The sequence below is a fragment of the Talpa occidentalis genome, unplaced genomic scaffold (genome assembly GCF_014898055.3).
Source record: "Talpa occidentalis isolate TD23 unplaced genomic scaffold, MPIMG_talOcc4v2.1 talOcc4.6, whole genome shotgun sequence".
NCBI lineage: Eukaryota > Metazoa > Chordata > Mammalia > Eulipotyphla > Talpidae > Talpa > Talpa occidentalis.
In genome coordinates this window covers 36,988,558-37,009,555 of record NW_023604972.1, presented here as the reverse complement: position 1 = coordinate 37,009,555, position 20,998 = coordinate 36,988,558, and the positions used below count along the sequence as shown (strand labels likewise).

The window sequence follows — 20,998 nt, the reverse complement described above, 5'->3', positions numbered from 1 at the left end:
TTCACTGTTTTGCAATATGTTGCTGTATTGCCAATTACAATTGATAATAGTAGTAGCAATTATTTCATGTGTTCTTAAGCAACATTCTAGGCACTTTTTTTTTCCAATTGTTTTCAGTTTCATAGTACATCCTTGTGGTGATGAAGGACTTGCTGACTTAAGCCCAACCCCCTCTTAGATACCTGTTTGAGTAGTCTGTTCCATTCTTGGGTCAAGAATTTAAAATAACTCTCAGACTGCCACAATTAAATACCAGCTTTGATTAACTTGCACCGGATGTCCAAATATTATAGACTTACTATAAAATAGTGTAGAGATAATTGGTATTTATGAACTGAGTGAGTTCTGATTCAGCCACATCTGATCTAAGTTATCTTTAGATAAGAAAAATAGTCTAACATACACATAAACCACAGGGAACAGAATGTTCCAGAATAATATATATGTTAGCAGAATAATATATATAACAGCAGAAATGGGTTCCACTGCCTTTTCTGGCCTCTGGCCTTTTATGGAATTGCTCTACAACTCCCATTTCATATTTAGTTGCATGCTTTGGCTAAAATGTTCATTAAACCTTAAATGCCGGGCCTCCCTGGTGGTGCAAAGGGTTGAGCACAGCACTATGAAGCTATCCCCAGCCTCTGAAGAACAGTTACATCCCCAGCTGGCCAGGGAGAAACCCACATGACTCAGCAGACCTCTCCTGCCTTGCCTGCTGCTCCCCTCAGCAGTATTATTTCAGTCAGTCTGCCTGTTCTGTTCCCCACTCTGCATCTGGTGAATCCTCTCATCCCCCACACCTCTGGCCTGTACCCCAGTTCTTGTATGTATAAAAAACATAAATCTTTAAAAAAAAATTTAAATGCTTTTTCTTCCATCTCCCCATGTTAAAATTCTATTTTTATAATCCTAAATCAAATGGAAATGTCTCTCTAATGCTTGCTATTTGTTGATGGTATTTTTGACTTTGTAAATATTCATTGCTCTTGATTTTTATTTATCTGTGTCTCTAATTAGTTATTAATGATTAAGAGTGAGTTAAGTATATTAAATATTATTGAAATACTTAATGTTATTATTAAGAGTAATAGTAAGTATATTCTATCTTCTTTGGATATATATATATGTATATATAATACACCTAATAGCAGAAGTAGTTTTCACTACTTTCTCCGGTTATATTTCATCTACTCAATCTTGATGTGCAGGAGCATTTCTAAGCCACCAAAATCTCTCTATGTTCATAAAGCCCAATAATTACTTATCAGGTGATTTTAAATGTTTTGGATTATCTTTTTGAACTGTTTAACTACCTAGGAAGCAAATTGTTAGATAACATGTTGGTTGCTGTTTAATGTTGGTCCTTAATGGAGAAGACAGTGGGTGAGGACTCTGGTTTCAGGGAATTTTCCCTTGCTGGCAAAAGACTGTATGTGTTCATGAGGAGTCTTCTGCTCTCTTGAATATATTCCACTCTGTGTTTGGTCTTCCTTTACATCCCTCCTATGGAGTGATAAGGGTAGAAAATTTGCTGATCAAAAATGCAATCATTAAATCCAATTATTATTAAGTACAATAATTATGGTCCAATAATTAGGTGCATATCATTTAAATAGTACTTATCAAGAAATGTTTTAGAAAAGTTGGGTTTCACAATAAATCAAATAAAATATAAAATAAATTCTTCCACTGTCACAAATTCTTTGTCTATGGGACAGTGAATAATTCTTATCTGGCTGTGAGGATTGGGAAATTCGATTGGAAATCTATAGTATCCAGTGAAAGAAGTTGATAAGTATGAGAACAGAAGATAATGTCAAAGTTTTGAAATATTTTGCCATCATCAAGAGTCAAAATACAACAGATAATAGTTTTGGGTAAAGTTATAGTCAAATTGAAGTAAAAAAGGAGTAAATAATCAAGGAAAGATTTGCATATAACAGGATAGTTGAACACAAAGGTTTCAGGGCAAACGATTCTCATAGATTCTCATATATTTACAGTAGGAATGAAAATGTCATAACTTTGTAATGTGATTTTTTGGCTGACCAAACATGAATTGTTTCTTAATCTAGATCCATTTATATTGTATTTAGCCAAACTTCTTGCCAAGATTTTGTTTATTTGTTTTTGTATCATTGTTGTCTTCAGAACTGCTGCAAGATTATTTTTCTTAGCTAGTTTTCATGAGTAGGAGACTTTTGTTTATTTAAAAAAACTCTTTAATAATGAATTTCTGAATCAATATCTGTGATCAAAGACTAAATCCTATATCATTTTATCTACTAAAGGATAAATTTGTAATGTTTCATAGGCATTAAAAAAAGGTATATCAATTTTAGAGTGCAATATTTTAGTTACCTACCCAAATCATGACTTAAGTACATGCAAACACAATTTAATTATATTATTTACATTAACCAAATATTCTGTACTTTATAAATGATATCTCAATGGCTTAAAGAAAAATTAAGTTTTGGTGTAGACTACATTGACTTACTTGATTATACTGATATGTAATTTTACATTTAAGATGTATATAACTGTTTTTAATTTATATTTTTTATGTTAAATAAACTGTTATATAATTTACTAATTTTCATTTTGAAATCTACTATGAGTGAGATTAGTATTGTCTCTACCATTTTGTTTATATTTTCATAATGTATTATGCTTATCCTTTCTAAAATATAAATGTAGAAGTATTATTTGTGGACCACATATTATTAGATTTTATTTCTTAAACTATTTTCTTTTTAGTAAGAGGCCATTTATACTTGTTTGCAAAAGTACTTCTTAATTTTTCATTTATTTAATTTCAAAAATATATCTTAAAGTTCTATTGATATTTTGTTTTTTTTTTTTCTTCTTGAATAGAAAACAAAAAATAGTAAAATAGTCAACAGTCAGGCAGCATTCAGGAACAGAGGTGTTTTGATGAGCAGAGAATATTGATCAGCTTTGAACAGTTTAAATTACTAATCTACAGAATCTGCAGTAAAATAAGCTACAATGACTTGGATGGCTTGTTGTGGCAGCAAAGCTAATTGTCAAGTAATCTATAAAAATTTGCAAGTTTAAGGTCAACTTACTTAGATTTTAGGGTTTCTGAAAGAAAAATAAAATCTCCTTTTTTATACTTTATTAGTTAGGAAAAGTCTACCAGCTGCTTTTCCATGAGTGGTGCTAACATTTTTCTTAGTTCTTATTGTAAATCAGATAATTTTCTTGAGACTACAGAATTCAGCAAATGTAGGCCAATAGCTAAAAGCCATTAGACTGTGGATATTATCTAGGGGAAAATAGGATGCCTTCTGTACTCAGATAAGTGCAAAGCTAAACTCAAAAGACTGATTATAACAAAAGTTTTGGGAGTATATTTTTGATACCATTTGTTATATATTGCGCCATTTGACACAGTGTAGAATATTGCACCTATAAATCAGTTGCAGCAAATTATTTAATGATGCATTAACTATAGAAATTCACATATATTATTGTTCTTTAGCCAATGTTGAGTGCTTTTTCAATAGCTTAATCCATCCCTGAAGTACTGGAACACACATAGTCATCCATCATCATAGGACACATAGTTTGAACTGCAGTTTTCTTATATTCTTTTATTTTATATAAAAATAACCTTATCAATTGTAGGTTAGATAGTAAATAAGAACTTCCACTGGGCCTCCCCTGGTGGCGCAGCGGTTGAGCACTGGGCTGCGAAGCCGCCCACAGCCTCTGCAGCGCCAGTTCCATCCCCGGCTGCCAGTGAGGGTCCCACATGGCGCGCAGGCAGACTTCTGCTGCCCGCTGCTCCCCTCAGCAGTGTATTTCATCCATCTGCCTGTTCTGTTCCCCGTTCTGGCTCTGGTGAACTCTCTCACCCTCCCGCGCTTCTACTGTACCCAGTGCTTGTATAAATAAATAAATAAATCTTTAAAAAAAAGAGATAAGGGCCTCCCCGGTGGCGCAGCGGTTGAGCGCTGGGTTGCGAAGCTGCCCGCGGCCTCGGAGGCGCCGGTTCGATCCCCAGCTGCTCCCTGGCCACCAGGAGGAGGGTCCCACATGGCGCGCAGACCTCTCCTGCCGCCCGCTGCTCCCCTCAGCAGTGTACTTGGGTACTTCTGCCTGCTCTGCTCCCCGCTCTGGCTCTGGTGAATTCTCTCACCCTCCCGCGCTTCTGACTGTACCCAGTGCATGTATAAACAAAACAAACAAACAAATAAATAAATAAAACATGCCTCTATTTAAAAAAAAAAAAAAAAAAGAGATACAATGAAGCAAGGAAAGACTTTTCCAATAAATGGTGTTGGTAAAACCAGACAGTTACAGGCAAACGAATGAAACTAGAAAAAAAAAAGAACTTCCACTAAGTTATATTTACATGCATTTGCAAAAGGTTTGTTCTCAATCCTTCTTTACTTTATTTTATTTATATGCTGATTGACTTGTTCCTTAGTCCTTTTCTGATTTCCTCCAGTTTACTTCCAAGATAAAAATTTTAGCAAAACAGGGCCCTCCCTGGTGGTGCAAGCCATTAAGATGCCACCTATGAAGCTATCAGCTGCTGCAGCACGGTTCGATGCCCAGCCAGGGAGTTACCCACATGGCGCAGCAGACCTCTCCTGACTTTCCCACTGCTCCCCTCAGCAGTTTATTTCAGCCGGTGTGTCTCTGGTGAATCCTCTCACCAACCATGCAACTTTGGCCTTTACCTCAGTTCTTGTATGTATAAATAAGTAAATCATTAGAAAAAAAATAGCAAAACAAAATTGGGAGATGTTTTAAAAAAATTACTTTAAAGTTTATCATAAAACTTTTAGATCGGGGCCTCCCTAGTGGCGCAGGTGGTTGAGCATCGCACTGTGAAGCTGTCCACAGCCTCTGCAGCGTGAATTCAATCCCGGTGGGCCAGTGAGAATCCCACATAGTGCAGCAGACCTCTCCTGTCTCACCCTCTGCTCCACTTAGCAGTGTATATTGTCAGTCTTCCTGCTCTGTTCCTGGCTCTGTCTCTGGTGAATCCTCTCACCTTCCCACGTATCTGGCCAGTACCTCGGTTCTTGTATAAATAAATAAATCTTAAGAAAAACAAACTTTTAGATTGTATTAATTAAAATAACTTGAGTAAAATCAATGTCAATTTGTCTTTTTGGAAAATTTGAATTCATTAATTTTGTTGTTTGCTTTAATTGAATAAACCAAATAAATTCCACACACATCTCAGGTAGATCTTATGTAGACAATGAATTACTGGAGCTTTCATTAAACAGGGAAGACTGAACATGCTTATTTATCTCTACTCCCTCTTGAAATTTAACTAAAATGATGATAATTAAATATGAAAGTTACTAATCCACAAGGAATCTTCAAAATTAAATCTGGGATTAGAGTTTTAATTTTGAAAAACTCAGTATATGGACATTACTTTCCTTCAAACACGCACCCCAAAAACCTGGAGTTATTTCTAACTATTCTTTCTCCCAAACACCAAATAAAATCCATTAGCAAATCATTTTCGTTCAAGTTTTAAATTATTTCTGACTTCTGACTATATTCACGATGGTCTAAAGAGCCATCTTCTTTCACTTAGATTAATACAATAGTTTTCTGCTTGATATCTCTTCTTACACTCATATTCTTGCTGATGAAAGCAACAGTGGATCTAAAATGAAAGTTATTCAGCCTTATCAAATATTTCCAATATGGAGAAATACTATTGGGTAAAGAAGTACTAGTCTTAAGTGACTGCAAAGGCCACTGAACTCATGACCTAAGGTTCTACTCTTTGCACTTCTCTCCCACCTGTATTTCCCTGCCCCTCACTAGTTTCTAGAAAACACTTGCCTTAGATGTCTGAATGTACTCTTCCCTCTCTCTGAAATATTCTCTCAGGTGATTCACTTTTCCCTGTTTTTAGGGTTCTTTTAATTTTTTAGGGTTCTCTTAACTCCCCTAACCCACTCTGACTCCTTAATACTTAGACTACAGTGTTGTTTTCCACAGAACTTATCTTTTCTCAGTGCTCAATGGTTTCATATTGTCTGTCCGGGTTAGAATTTAATATGGACAGGGACTTACTCTGTTCTGTACTTAGCTCTATACCCAGAAAATAGAAGATACCCTGGCATTTAATAGTAGAGGAGAATATAAGTTTATTGAATGAGTCAAGGAAAGATTATATTAGAACATATCATCTCTGAAAGTATCTTTACCACCAATGCCTTGCATTCTGGAAATGTTCACTTTGACATATTTCTATTTTGTTTTTTCTATTTTCTGAATTACTCCCTTCAGATTTAAACCTCTTGTTTGCTCTTAAATCTCAACATTCCCAGTCCTTCAGAGGATGAACTAGCTTATTCTTTTTTTCTCATCTCTTTGATAGAGAATCTAGGAATAGACCACATGGCTAGGCTTTTCTAAGATATTATCATCAATAAATTAGTATTGCACTTCCAGGTTAACTTCTGTCATGCTCACTTGATAATAATGATGAAATTGCTACATATTTGTGTGTGTGTGTGTTTCTATTGTCCACCTACTTGTTACTGCTACAAAATTTCACAAAGCAATACTCTTTGGATTTAGAACGAATCAAATCCACAATGTTGCTCAGTATAATCAACCCACTGATTCTCTTCTGCTGAGATTCATCCCTTTTTGTACATGGAACTACTTTATCACAAGTTGTGATTATAGATTCTATCAGTGACATGATGGAATATCCTATTACCACAGTAAGGAAATAAGAAGTGTCTCAGACTTTAAGGAATCTTAAAAACAAATAAGAATTGATGTTTCTTGTATTCTAACTTGTAAATTCCAGTCAATGAATTCTAGCCTTGTTCTTGTTACGTTTACTCCAGTTTTAGAATTTGGACACCTATCATGTTCACTAATATTTGACTGGTATAACTAGAACTACCAGTTTGTATGGAACCAAGGTCTTATTTGGCTTCTTTCCAGTGTTCCATTGATCAGATAAAGCCATGAACTTTAATTCCTATTATTAGGTCTTTGTTATCTCTTGACAAACCTACCTAGTACCAAATACAAGCTTACATTGTTGTCTGCTCATTGTTTGATTCACTATCTTTGGGGGCCTTGATTGCTTCCCTTCATCCTTGGTATTGTCTGATCTTCAGGGTCCTTTTATTCCTAGATAAAATAGTCTGCAACCAATTCTGTCTCATATCTTCTTGACTTCTTAATGCAATAATTTATCCAAGTTTCACCTTTAAACTTCCCTCCCTCGCTCATCTTTTTTCTTATTTTTCTCTCAGACATGACCTCCCGCTTCTTGAAAGTCATCCTTTCACCTAATATAAGGTTTCCATTATGTTTCTTCTTTTTCAGAAAAGTACTTTCTCTTTTTTTTCCCTGTCTCTTTGGCCTTTACTTCTTCTCTCCCCATGAATACAATGTCTTCTTCCGCTTTCCCCCTAATTTTTATTGAAAATCATTTTTCAGTATTTAACTCGCTTAAGTGAACTATTCATCTTTTGTGTTTATATGTAATTCCCTAACATCTAGAAAGACAGTCTGTTGTCCTAAGTTCTATTTTCTTATCAAATATTAGCCCATTTAGTTCTTAATACATCACAGAAGGCTATTTTAATCTCTCCATTCCAATTTTCAACAAATACTTTGAAAGCAATTAATATCTTAATTGTCTCCAGATTATCAATGATAATCTTATTTTTTTTTCTGTAGTATTTAACATTTCTCTTAGTTTTTCTTTTTTTCTATTGAAAGAATATTGGTTTATATCATTCTTGATTTCAGGTGTACAGTCTTTTAAATCAATCCCTATATATACTACCTTATGTTTGCCACCACAATGGCTACCAGCCATCATCATACAGTTAACTTCTTTTGCTTTATTTAACCCCTTCCCTGTTGGTAAGCACTATTTTGTTCTTGTATTCTCAAAGTTGTTTTTTTTTTTAAGATTTATTTATTTATGCATATAAGAGCTGGGTTACAGGCCAGAGGAACTTCAGGGGTGGGTGAGAGGATTCACCAGAGACAGAGTGGGGAACAGAACAGGCAGATGTACTGAAATACACTGCTGAGGGGAGCAGCAGGCAAGTCAGAAGAGGTCTGCTGTGCCATGTGGATCACCTCCGCGGCCAGGGATAGAACTTGTGCTACAGTGGCTTAAAATTGCTTCACAGTGCAGCGTCTTAACCCTTGCACCACCAGGGAGGCCCTAAAAGTTATGTTTTTTTAATGTTTATTTATTTATTTATGCATACAAGAGCTGGGGTACAGGCCCGAGGTGTGGGGGGGGTGTGAAAGGATTCACCAGAGACAGAGTGGGGAACAGAACAGGCAGATAGACTGAAATGCACTGCTGAGGGGAGCAGCACGTGAGTCAGGAGAGGTCTGCTGTACCAGGTGGGTAGTTCCCTAGTCAGGGATTTAACTCATACTGCAGTGGCTGCAGACAGCTTTATAGGTTGCATCTTAACCCCTTGCACCACCAGGGAGGCCCTAAAAGTTATTTTTTTTAGCTCAATCATTTGTTTCTTTATGTACCACATATGACTGAAATAACAGGATGTTTTATTTGTTTATCTGATTTATATCACTAAGAATAATACCCATAAAGAGCATGTATAGCTTTTATTTCTTAATTTTAATACTCTCATGTATCTAATTTTTTACTTCTTTGACCAATATTTTCTTATTCACCTCCTTGACATTTTTTTCTTGTTATAGGATTCTTGTCAAAATCAAATATGTATTGTATAGAGGTTTTTTGGTTTAAAATAACATTGATTTACAATGTTTATGCTTTAGAGGTATAGGATTCTCCCATTCCAGTTGTCACTGCACCACATCCAATATGAAGCACCCAAAGTCCACCACCATAGCTGATTGTGCATCCCCCCCCCCACTTTATTCTCACCCATTCCTCCTCCTCTCTAGAAGCTTCAGTTCTACTATCAGAGTCCTAGGGTTCATTATTAGTTTGGCTTTATCTGACCCTTTGATTTGTTTCTCTAAATTCCACAAATAAGTTACATCATCTGCTATTTGTCTTTCTCTTTCTGACTTATTTACCTTAGCATAAAGTTTTAAGTTTTATTCTTCTCATTACATTTTCTCTCAGAAATAGTTCATCAGTTGCTTAGAGTTAATAGCTGATTATAAAATAACAAATGCATATATCACAAATTTTTCTCAAGTCTGTGAGTGGATTCCATAGGATGACAAATATAACAACCCAAATACACAAAGAAATGTCACATTTATTATAATCATATAAAATTTATCATTTTCCCCACAAACTCTTTATCCTAACTCCACTCTTAGTAAATGCTATCTATCCTATTATAATCACCCATAATTCATATTTAGAAATCCATATTACTTTTTTAAGCTTGTCATATTGCATATCCCAATTGTTACCAAAACATTTAATTCTGCTTTCATTATCCTGTTCTAAATTATTATTACTTCCTTGTTGATTGTTTAATTAGTTTTATAAATGGCACCATACCAATAAACATTCCCAGATAATTATTTATTCTCATTGTTTATAGTGTTACACTTCATCTTTTTTATAGCCTGTAAGCTCTCAACAATCAAGAATTAATGTGTCTTTTGACTAGTAGTATAAAAATTTCCTGTTCACTGTGAGATGATCCTCTTGGGAGCAAAGCAAGGAATCTCTTCTGTCCTGTATTGGTCTGACCTCCTATAGCAATTATTCTCATAAAATGTTACTTTTCTCAGCATAACCTCTCTTACAAATTTATATTTCTGACAACTCAGGAAGATCCTGTGAAAATAAAAAGAAAAAAAGAGTAATAAAGGGAGACTACTGGGAAAGGAGAGGGAGGAAGTGAAAGGGAGAATTGGAGTTATGAGGATTCAAACTATGGAATACAAATTTTGTTGACCACCTTTGAAAATTAAGGAGGCAAAGAAGGTTTTCTTCCTAGAGTCATAAGACAGACCATTTGATCGTTAACATTTATTTTTCAGAACTGTGAGGTAATAACCTTTTGTTGTCTTATGTCATCTAGTTTATGTATCATTATAGCAGTCCTAGGAAACTAATACAGTCGTTATCTTCATCTTCTGGGTATTTGGCTGCTTAAGATGACTGCTAGTTGTTCCTGTTATAAATTGATGTTTAATAAAAATTCTTCCAAAAACTCTGGTGGGGAGAACTCTTACCTGGTCATGTTTGGTGAATCTCAGTTTTTCTATGACAGCTTGCTCTTTTTCACCAGAATATAAACAAAATATAATTTGTTTCGGGATGTGTTGATTTGGAGATTTAAAAACTCACTATTATAGAGGAGGTGAGTTCTGGATCATTGCTGGGTCTGCAGATTTTCAATGAAACATCTGCCTGTGGAAATGAAAAAAGAAATGCCTCAATCAGTTACCAAGATCAAGAAATATTGTTTCAATAATCAAATACCCATACAAAGATGGAAAAAAAAAACACTGGTTAAAAAAATTAAATTGTCATTTACTGTGTTGGTTTTTAATATGATCAAAGTCATTATAGCCATTATCTTTACTATAAGAATTTTATATATTTTGAGCAATGACTGAAATTTTAAATAGTACTTTGTGAATAAGTAACACAAAACCAAGATATCAAAACTTATCTTCTTTGGTTATCCACATGGAAACATTCAAGACTTGATTTAACCTCATTTGATTATAGTGTGGCCCATAAAAATATGGGGCAAGCTTTTAAATGGCACCTATTTAAAATGACATACCAATGAAACATGGCAAGATGAATCTCAGGGGAAGACAACTTAATAAGACTATAAATTTCTCAATATAAATTTAAATGAAATGCCTTACAAGATCATGAAGGATTGCTGGTTAGCCCCTGGCTATCAGGGAAATGGTAAAAAGGTCCCATGAGAACATGAGCTTCCAAGAAAGGAAGGTTTTCTGTAAAAGGGGGATGATATGTTAGGAAATTAATCTCTGCTGGAAAACCTAAAAGGGTTGAATTTAATGGGTTTTTGATAACCCGCATGTGTGTGCGTGTGTGTGTGTCTGTGTGTGTGTCTGGACACACACCCACACATATGGTATTACCTAGCTTTGAAGAACATTTTCTTTGTGTAATGGGCTTTGATATAATTTACAACTGCCACTCATTTTTGGAGTTATAAGTGGTATATTTTCCTAACCACCCCAGTACCAACATGCTGTGTGTCAAATCAGAAAATGTTTCATTTCATATAAAAAGGAAATGCTTTCATCAAAAACTGTTCCTTTCCAGAAAAATACTTGCAGCACAGATTTTTTGACATACATTTTGGGGGAAAATTCCCTTTTTATTATTACAAAAAGTCACTTCAGGCTGTGCTGAGGTACTGATTAATGCTTGCCTGGGCTACATTGAAGGTACTCATGTTTCACTGTGCTCTCTAGACAGGCATTAATCGCTTCCAACACACCATGTTGTCATTTTTGCTCCAGGTTGGAAGCACTTTAAAAAAAAATGCTTTAAACAGGGGGGTGAAAAACAGCAAGAAAAAAAAATAATACAAGTGGAAGTTGAAAGATTATCACCCTCAAAACACGATTCCTACTACCTAACTCATTTAAATCAATGCAGAATTATGAAACTATGCCAAGCCAACAGACATGAAAAACTTTTTTAATCTTTTATCTTCAAATCTTAATAGAGTCAAAATAAAAATTCAAGTGAAGGGTAATATAACTTTGCTGAAATTTTGTAGTAAAGGGTTACTACTGCAGTTGTCCTTGATTATAATTGTAAAGAGGATTTGATAAGTTGTCGGTCTCCATTTGTTAACTTGAGTAAGTTGTTTGATGATGAATTTAAACATTGATTAAGGTATGGCAGTTTTGATTATCATTCTTACATAGAACTGGCTGAAAATCTGAGATATTCAGGCAAAATCTTCAGCCATTTCTACATTGCCCTCTTTTAAATCAACTGCAAAACTTCTTTCCTTGCACACTATCTAAAGGACTAACAAATATATCATGTACACAATTGATAATAATGAAGACTGACAAAATATTCTATCTGCCAGATGTTAAAATAGCATCTTATGATCATCTATTTATTTAATTTTCAATAACACTGAAGCACGTTTTAACACTCTTTATTTTGCAGATATTTTACAAATTAAGGTACATAGAAATTAAATTTTTTACACAACCATAACATAGAAAGTGGAAGAACCACAATATAAACACAACTATATCTGATTATTTTTACTGTGCTCTTAGTCACTACTCTAATATGTTCTACTGGTACCATGTACGCCTTAGAGCAAAGAACCATGGCTCTGAGCTTCATAATCCATAAATAAAATTAAATGATTGATTATTGATGTTGGGATGACAGTGAGAAAATATCTATTTCACTGTTCTGCATTCTACAACTATTGGTTAAAAAGAGAAAATCTATGACAAATATTTTTGCATTTTTTTCTTTATTAATTTATTTATATATATTTTACATCATTGTTTATTTTTGTACAATGTTTGCTTTCTCCTCTCGGGTGTAGTCCCTATTGAAGTCCCACCACCAATTCACCATACACCATCACCATGGTCCCTTGTGCTCTTCCTACCCTTGTTTTAATCCTCTTCCTCCCCCTCACCTGCAAAATGTCTGTGATTTATAGCTGCCTGTTAATTTTGTCTTTTTTTTTTTTTTTAATAAATTTTATTGTTATATTCCCCATACAATTGCAGCCCCCCCATTCTGACCCCAATCCCTCCCTCCCACCCCGCCCCCCTAAAAGTGTCTCTGGTTCATAGTTTTTTGTTGATTTTGATTTTCACTTTCTTATAGTTATTCATTTTCCTGGTCCCTTATTTAAGTTTTCTAGATTCCTGCTATGAGTGAGACCATCCGGTATTTTTCTTTTTCTTTTTGGCTTATTTCGCTGAGCATGATCCCTTCCAGCGCCATCCATGTTGCTGCAAATTGCATGTGTTTATCTTTTTTGAATGCTGAGTAATATTCCATGGTATATATGTACCACATCTTTTTGATCCAGTCATCTATTTTTGGGCATTTGGGTTGTTTCCAAAGCTTAGCTATTGTAAACAGTGCTGCTATAAACATAGGGGTGCAGGTGTTCTTTGGAATTGATGTTTCTGTGTCCTTTGGGTAAATACCTAGGAGTGGAATTGCTGGATCATATGGAAGCTCTATGTTTAGTAGGTCCAGAAATCTCCATACAGTTTTCCACAGTGGTTGGACCAGTTTGCACTCCCACCAACAGTGCAGAAGAGTTCGTTTTTCTCCACACCCTCGCCAACATTTGTTGTTGCTAGTTTTTTTAATATGTGCCATTCTCACTGGTGTAAGATGGTATCTCATGGTAGTTTTGATTTGCATTTCCCTGATGACAAGTGATGTTGAACATTTTTTCATATGCCTGTTGGCCATTTGCATTTCCTCTTCAGAGAAGTTTCTTTTAAGCTCTTCTGCCCATTTTTTGACTGGATTATTTTCTTTGTTGTTGTTGAGTCTCATCAGCTCTTTGCAGATTTTTGTGATCAGTCCTTTATCATTAGTGTTGGGTGCAAAAATGTTCTCCCAGTTGGTGGGGTTTCTCTTTGTTTTTGTTATTGTCTCTTTTGCTGTGCAAAAGCTCTTTAATTTGATGTAGTCCCAGCTGTTTATCTTTGCCTTCACTATCACTGCTTTGGGTGATGTGTCTGTAAAGATGTCTTTGATGTGCAAATCACGTAGTGTTTCGCCTATATTTCCTTCTATATATTTTATGGTTTCAGGTCTTATGTCTAGTTCTTTAATCCATTTTGAGTTGATTTTTGTGTATGGTGTGAGGTGGTGGTCAAGCTTCATTCTTTTGCATGTAGCGACCCAGTTTTCCCAGCACCATTTATTGAACAAACTTTCTTTGCTCCAATGCATATTCTTTGCTCCTTTGTCAAAGATTAGTTGACCATAAATCTGTGGGTTTATTTCTGGATTTTCTATTCGATTCCATTGGTCTGTATGTCTGTTCTTGTTCCAATACCATGCAGTTTTGATGATTATGGCTTTGTAGTATAGTTTGAAGTCTGGGAGTCTGATGCCTCCATTCCCTTCTTTTTTTTTCAGGAGAGCTTTGGCTATTCGGGGTTTTTGGTGATTCCATATGAATTTCATCAATAATTGTTCTATTTCTTTGAAGAATGACATTGAAATTTTGATTGGAATAGCATTGAATCTGTGTATTGCTTTTGGTAGGATGGCCATTTTAATAATGTTTATTCTTCCAATCCATGAGCAGGGGATGTCTCTCCATTTCTTTGTGTCTTCTTCTATTTCTTTTAACAGTGTTTTATAGTTTTCTTTGTATAGGTCCTTTACCTCTTTTGTTAGATTTATTCCCAAATATTTGATTTTTTTTGTTTCAATAACAAAAGGGATGGTCTTTTTGATTTCTTCTTCTTCAGATTTATTGTTTGTGTATAGGAAGGCTACTGACTTTTGCGTGTTGATTTTGTATCCTGCCACTTTACTGAACTGATTGATGAGTTGAATTAGCTTTTCTGTGGAGTTTTTGGGGTTCTCTATGTATAATATCATATCGTCTGCAAATAGTGATAGTTTGACTTCTTCTTTTCCTATTTGGATTCCTTGGATGTCTTTCTCTTGTCTTATTGCCCTGGCTAGGACTTCCAGTATTATATTGAAAAGCAATGGTGAGAGTGGACATCCTTGTCTTGTTCCAGATCTTAATGGAATTGCTTTCAGCTTTTCACCATTGAGAATGATACTGGCTGTTGGCTTGTCATAGATGGCCTTTATGAAATTTTGTCTTTTTTTAATTATTATTATTTTCTTTTCCCTGATCCCTTATTTGGTTCCCCTATAGTCCTCCTATAAGTGAAACCATCCAATCTGTGATTAATTTTAATCAGAGTACTAAATTAATTATATATGTACACATATATTCAAAAAATAAAGAATAAAAGAAAAAATGAAAACACTGAAAGAATAAGTAACATTTGACAGCATTTTTTCGTAGCATGGGCCTGCCCCTAGAGATTATTATGTAACCAGTGGAGGTATAGCTAATAATATGCCCTTCTAACAACATTGCAGTAGCTATTGGTCCTCCTGGTCTGCAAACCCTTCCCAGCTTGTTATTCATAGTGTAATCAGTGGAACAGCAACGTCAGCATCCTTAGGGAATGTTAGAAATGCAGAAGCTCAGCTCCAGACCAGATTACTGATCGTAATTTAACAAGATTTCTAGATCATGTACATCATAGTGTGAGAAACACTAGCCTGGAGCATAGTAACATGGAGATTTTCTTCATGGGAAACAAACATATAAACTAACATAATCAATGTTACAGATGTACCAGACCCTTTTACACTAACATTTTATGTACATTAACATGAAACAAGGAAGAAAAGTAAGTAGGAATCATTTATTCTATATGGCACTCCATAAAACACAAGCATCTAAATAAAAAAAAAACCTCAAGGGGATTATTAAAGTCAGATAAGAGCATTTTTATATAGCTGAGCAGTAGTCATTATAAGATTATATAAACTGTTGAGTTTAGAGTTTGTTTATATGTTATCTATTTTCTTTACTAATTTGAAAAATTATAGTTTAGTTTAAATGCTATTAAGGATCAATATAAGTATACTACTAATAAAAATAGTCACTTATGGAAAAATAACCCTGTGTGGCACAAATTCTGCTAAAAGAATGAGTCCTGTGTTTACTAAATCTGTCAGTAAAATCCAGGATAACCTCACAAACTGTCATTCAAGGTAAAGCATGGCTTGTTCTCTTTCTTTCTTTTCCCATGATTCTTACTCTTCTAATGGGGTCATTTCTAACTTGACAATTCAGGTACCTCATCTTTGGTGAGCATATTTTCTAATGTGTCACCAAAGTGGTAATTTATCTCTCCTTGTCCCTTATCACTGGGTATGAAACATTTAATAATTGACACTTTACACGGTCTGTATTAAATCATTTTGTCAGCAGTCTTTCATTTATTGGGCTCCACACAATTATAGCTCTTGGTCTCCATAGTTTGAAAAGAAGCAAATCTATATTGTCATGAGAAACATCACCTTCTTCAATAGTGGAAGTGTCAAATAGTCATCATGTTTTTTTCTCTAGTGAGTTTCAAATAACTGGAGAAAGGTACAGCAGTTGCAAAAGTTCAGATCCTGCATTTCTGGAAAGTACAATCTACATGGAAAAAAGGAAACACTATGATTAGACTGAAAAGGGTCCTTTATTAAGAGTTACAAGAATCAAACTACTCACTTATTTTTTTTTTAAAGATTTATTTATTTATACAAGAACCAGGGTACAGACCAGATGTGCGGGAGGGTGAGAGGATTCACCAGAGACAGATCAGGGAACAGAACAGGCAGACTGACAAAATAATATACTGCTGAGGGGAGCAGCGGGTGAGACAGGAGGGGTTTGCCGCTCCATGTGAGACCCTCGCCGGCCGGCTGGGATCTGCAGAGGCTGCAGACAGCTTTGCAGTAGGTCCCTCAACTGCCTGAGCCACCAGGGGAGGTCCCTCACTTATTTTTATGGCCCCAAACAAGGCTTTATCGCTGAAACTATTTCTCATCAATAAATGAACAGACTACATAGATGAGCAGTAACTCATACCCTACTTTTAACATTACCAAATTCTTGTGACTAACTCATGTTACTTCTTGGAGAATAAAACCATTGTGAAAATTGTTACAAATATTATATAAGCATTTAAAAGTTAATATCAATATTGACACATCTTATTTTATTTACACTAAAGGAATAAGTACAATGATGGTATTTGAAACACCTTGTGCTCTAATGACATAGGGGTATCTGAGCCAGCGGAATTTTCATTATCCTTTTTAATCCTAGGATAGCAATACCACACACACACATACACACACACTGAGATTTTGCCATAGTTTTTTGATGGACATTGTCATATTAGCACAAAGAATAATTGGTTAAAATCTGGAAATGTGGTCAATGAACCATGTGGTAGAATAGGAAACTGGATAGAATGTTTCCATTTAGATAGTTGTGTTCACAAGCTGAAGGCAGTAGGTAAAGCCTATCATTGCAGAATTTATTTAAACATACATCTATCTATCTATCTATCTATCTATCTATCTATCTATCTATCTATCCATCCAGAGCAAGTCAGTGTTAAATAAAACTTGCTTTATTATGCAGTATTAATATTACATTGACTACATCATAGATAAGCTTCTTTGAATATATGATTACTCATTAAAAACCGATATATCCCAGATGCAGATTAAGCAAACATTAAATTTACCTAGTGAAATTAGAGAGAGAAAGCATTGCTAAAAAGTTAGCATACTCCTTTTTAAAGCTTAATTGTAATGAACCATTAGTCATGTTTACATTTAATTTGACTAAGCTATTTGTATTTTTTTTCTTACAAGAACTTTATAGTGAGATGCTTAAAAATAAATGATTTCTTCTAGGTTTGTAGTATATACTGGCACAATTGTCACTAAATCAACTAAGAAACAATATCACTGAGCTTGCATATGACACTTGCTGAGGATGCACAAATGTATTTGTTTGTTACTTCTGATAGATCTGCCTTTTGAAAAGAAAATTAAAAATGTGTTTGTAACCTAGAATCATAGTGGAAATGTTATATAGAATAGGCCTAAAACATGACTATCCCATTTAGTGGAATGAGTTCACTATTTTGATATAGTTCTGGAACAGAACAGAGAAATTATAGTTAATAGTATTATTACTAAAGTGAAAAGAGTTTTGTAATATTTTTGTAGGAATAATCTGAGAAGTTTCTTATTTTTTCTATAACTCTTCTGTTTTAATGAAAATTTATACGATATTTTAATATTATCTAAAGTGTTATATGAAATTATGATTATATGAAATTTTTTAATCAATAAGTCACAAATCAGGTGTCAGTGGTTTATTGGGAATTTTACCCTTGCATAATGGTTTTATACTATGTTCTTCATATGATACACTCTGAAAAAAAATCTTAATATATACAAATAATATTATTTATATGTACATCTTCTTAAATTGTATATTCCGTTCCATTGGTAAGTCCATTACACTTTATTTTGGATTGTTTTAATTACCATGGCTTTGCAATATTAACTTAATATCTTGCAGGGAACATTCTGGGTCCACTGAAATATCTTTTTATGAATTATCCTGATGGCTGTGAATCTTTATTTTACTATATACATTTTACAGTGAGCTTGTACAACTTCAAAAATAAGATCGCACTATGCTTTTGATTTGAATTGTAAAAGCAGTATAGATTAACTTCAGGAAAATTGATCTTTGTGATACATAGTCATCTTATTCATGAATATGGTATCCTTATTTGAGATTTCTAATATGCATATTAATTTTTAAAATTATAAAACGTTGAATAATGACCTTCAAAATGTCCATGATCAAATCCATGGAAACAATGTAAATTTACATTGCATGTGTGGAAAATTACCCTGAGTTGTCTAGGTAAACCATAAACAATCATAAATATTGTTCTGTTACAGGACAGGGAAAGGGTACCCCAGAACCCCCAAACCTGCCCACTATAAATAGGTTCTGCCATCCATCGCATCAAGACAAAAAGATATAAAACCTCTAATGGAAAGGAAATTTAATATAATTAGTGAACAATACAGAAAAGACAATATTGTTTCTAAATCAAATACCCGAAGTTACCCATCCCCTCATGGGTAAAAGTCCACCCAAACTGGATTGGCCCAGAGCAAGGCCCAAAAGCCTATCACAAGTCTAAAGCACCTTCTGGTGGGGACACATAGAAAAATGTCAGAAACAGCCAGACAAGTCTGGGAGGAGAAAGCAAAATTAAAATAAAGAGAAAAGCTGCCATTGTTAACCTCCCCATGGGTGTCTCACCTGCATCTGTTTTTAACAGTCCAGGTCCAGGAAGCAAACTCTGCTTCTTCTCATGTCTCTCTGCTCCACGTGCCTCCTCCAGGTCTCCTTCTTGCTCTCTATCCAGCTTCCTTCCTTCTCCAGTCTCCTTTCCAGCTTCTTCTCCTCCCTGCTCAGCTCTACCCTCCTTTGGGTGGGGCAGGGAACTTGGAACCTCCCCTTTTTTCTGGGCACACCCCTGTTACACTTTGAAAAAAGAAGCAGGGGCCTCCCTGGTGGCTCAAGGGGTTAAGCACCACACTATGAAGCAATCCACAGCCTCTGCAACATGAGTTTGATCCCTGGCCAGGGAACAACCCACAAGGCACAGCAGACCTCTCCTGACTCTCCCACTGCTCCCCTCAGCAGTGTAGTTCAGTCAGTCTGCTTGTTCTGTTCCCCAGTCTGTCTCTGGTGGATCCTCTCACACCCACCCCCCATCTCTGGCCTGTGCCCCACTTTTGTATGCATAAATAAATAAATCTTTTTTTTTCAAAGATTTTATTTATTTATTTATACAAGCATTGGGTACAGTCAGAAGCGCTGGACGGTAAGAGAATTCACCAGAGCCAGAGTGGGGAACAGAACAGGCAGAGGGATGAAACACACTGCTGAGGGGAGCAGTGGGTGGCAGGAGAGGTCTGTGTGCCATGTGGGACCCTCACCTGGCAGCCGGGGATGGAACCGGAGCTGCAGAGGTTGCGGGCAGCTTTGCAGCCCATTGCTTAACTGCTGCGCCACCGGGGAGCCCCCTAAATAAATAAATATTTAAAAAAAAGAAAGAAAGAAAAAAGAAGCTGGCAAAGATTTGACACAGAAAATAAGCAATGGGATGATACAGGAAGAGGTTGGAGTGCTGTGCCAGAAGTGAAAGAATGCCAGCAGCCATCAGAAGCTAGAAGAACAATGGAACCTACTTCTTGGGAAGGAAACAAGTTGCATTGGCAACACCACACTGAGAGAAATGGGAGTTGTGCAGCAGGCTGAACAATGCAGGATGCTGCTGAAGAGCAAGGTCCTGGTCTTTTTATTGATAGAATAATCATACAGCATCAGTTGTAAGGGGGAGGAAGAAAAAAAGAAAAAGGGAGGGGTGAAACTAGAAAATGTGCTGTCATCTATAGTTATCAAGGATTGTGAGTTTGTCCCCCAGGCACTTCTCATCTGCTTGAGGACTCAGTAATTGAGATCAAGCCCTAGATCCCCAGCCATGGTTTCGTACTTATCAACAAGGCTTTCCACTGATCACCTTCTGGGGTCCCTTGTTATACATCAGTCATCAGTCAGTGGCCCCCCAGGCATTCCCAGCCATGACTGATAATGTGTAAGTTATAAGTTGGAAGTAAGTTTAAGCATTGGTCAACAGCCCCCTGGGCATTCCCGGCCATATCTCACAATGCATACCCTTCCCAGTGTGATCAAGCTTTCTGCTCTTGATTGATTTGAAAGGCACTTTGTGAGGTTGGGCTCTCCTATAACCGGTTGACAGGCAGATCTGACCTTGCTTAGGAATGCAGAACTGTAGGTAACTAATGGTGGCCAAACAGGCTGCTTAGGATTAGCAGATCCACAGAAACACACTCCTCCTGGCACCCTAATTTTAGCTCAGTGAAATTGGCTTTGGAGTATGACATCCTCTGTCAGTACCAGGCTTACACCAGCAGGGGAACCTGGGGTGGTGGTCGCTTCCGCCCAAGGATGAGTCCCTTCCACCCAAAGCGGAGGCTGATGCAACAGTAACTGGATGTTGCAAAGGAGGGGGGGTGCTGGGCTGATGGTTGCAGAGCCGCCGCCATGATGGTGCCTGTAACGGTAGCCCCGTCAATATCCTTACACAAGCGTATGTACCCAGAAATATCCTGTTTATCCTTCCATGGGCGAATGGCCTCCTGGCACCATTTGTTAGCATTTTCAAATGCCAATTGTTTGACTAGTATAGAGGTAGGCTCGCCCTCACCCATAATTCGAGAGGCTGCTGTTAGAAGGCGAGCTACAAAGTCAGCAAATGGCTCTGAGGGGCCCTGGAGGATTTTTGTAAGGGATTGGTGAGG

The 20,998-nt window shown here is 36.0% G+C and overlaps 1 long non-coding RNA gene across 1 annotated transcript; it reads right to left on the bottom strand.

Moving 5' to 3' along the window:
• Positions 1–1,322: 1,322 nt before the first annotated feature.
• LOC119261147 (uncharacterized) lies at positions 1,323–19,092 on the bottom strand. The gene is made up of 4 exons (XR_005128944.2): positions 18,930–19,092; positions 16,094–16,214; positions 10,198–10,375; positions 1,323–1,506 (listed from the first exon to the last, which is right to left on the bottom strand). It is a non-coding gene; the product is annotated as an uncharacterized LOC119261147 (long non-coding RNA).
• Positions 19,093–20,998: the final 1,906 nt, after the last annotated feature.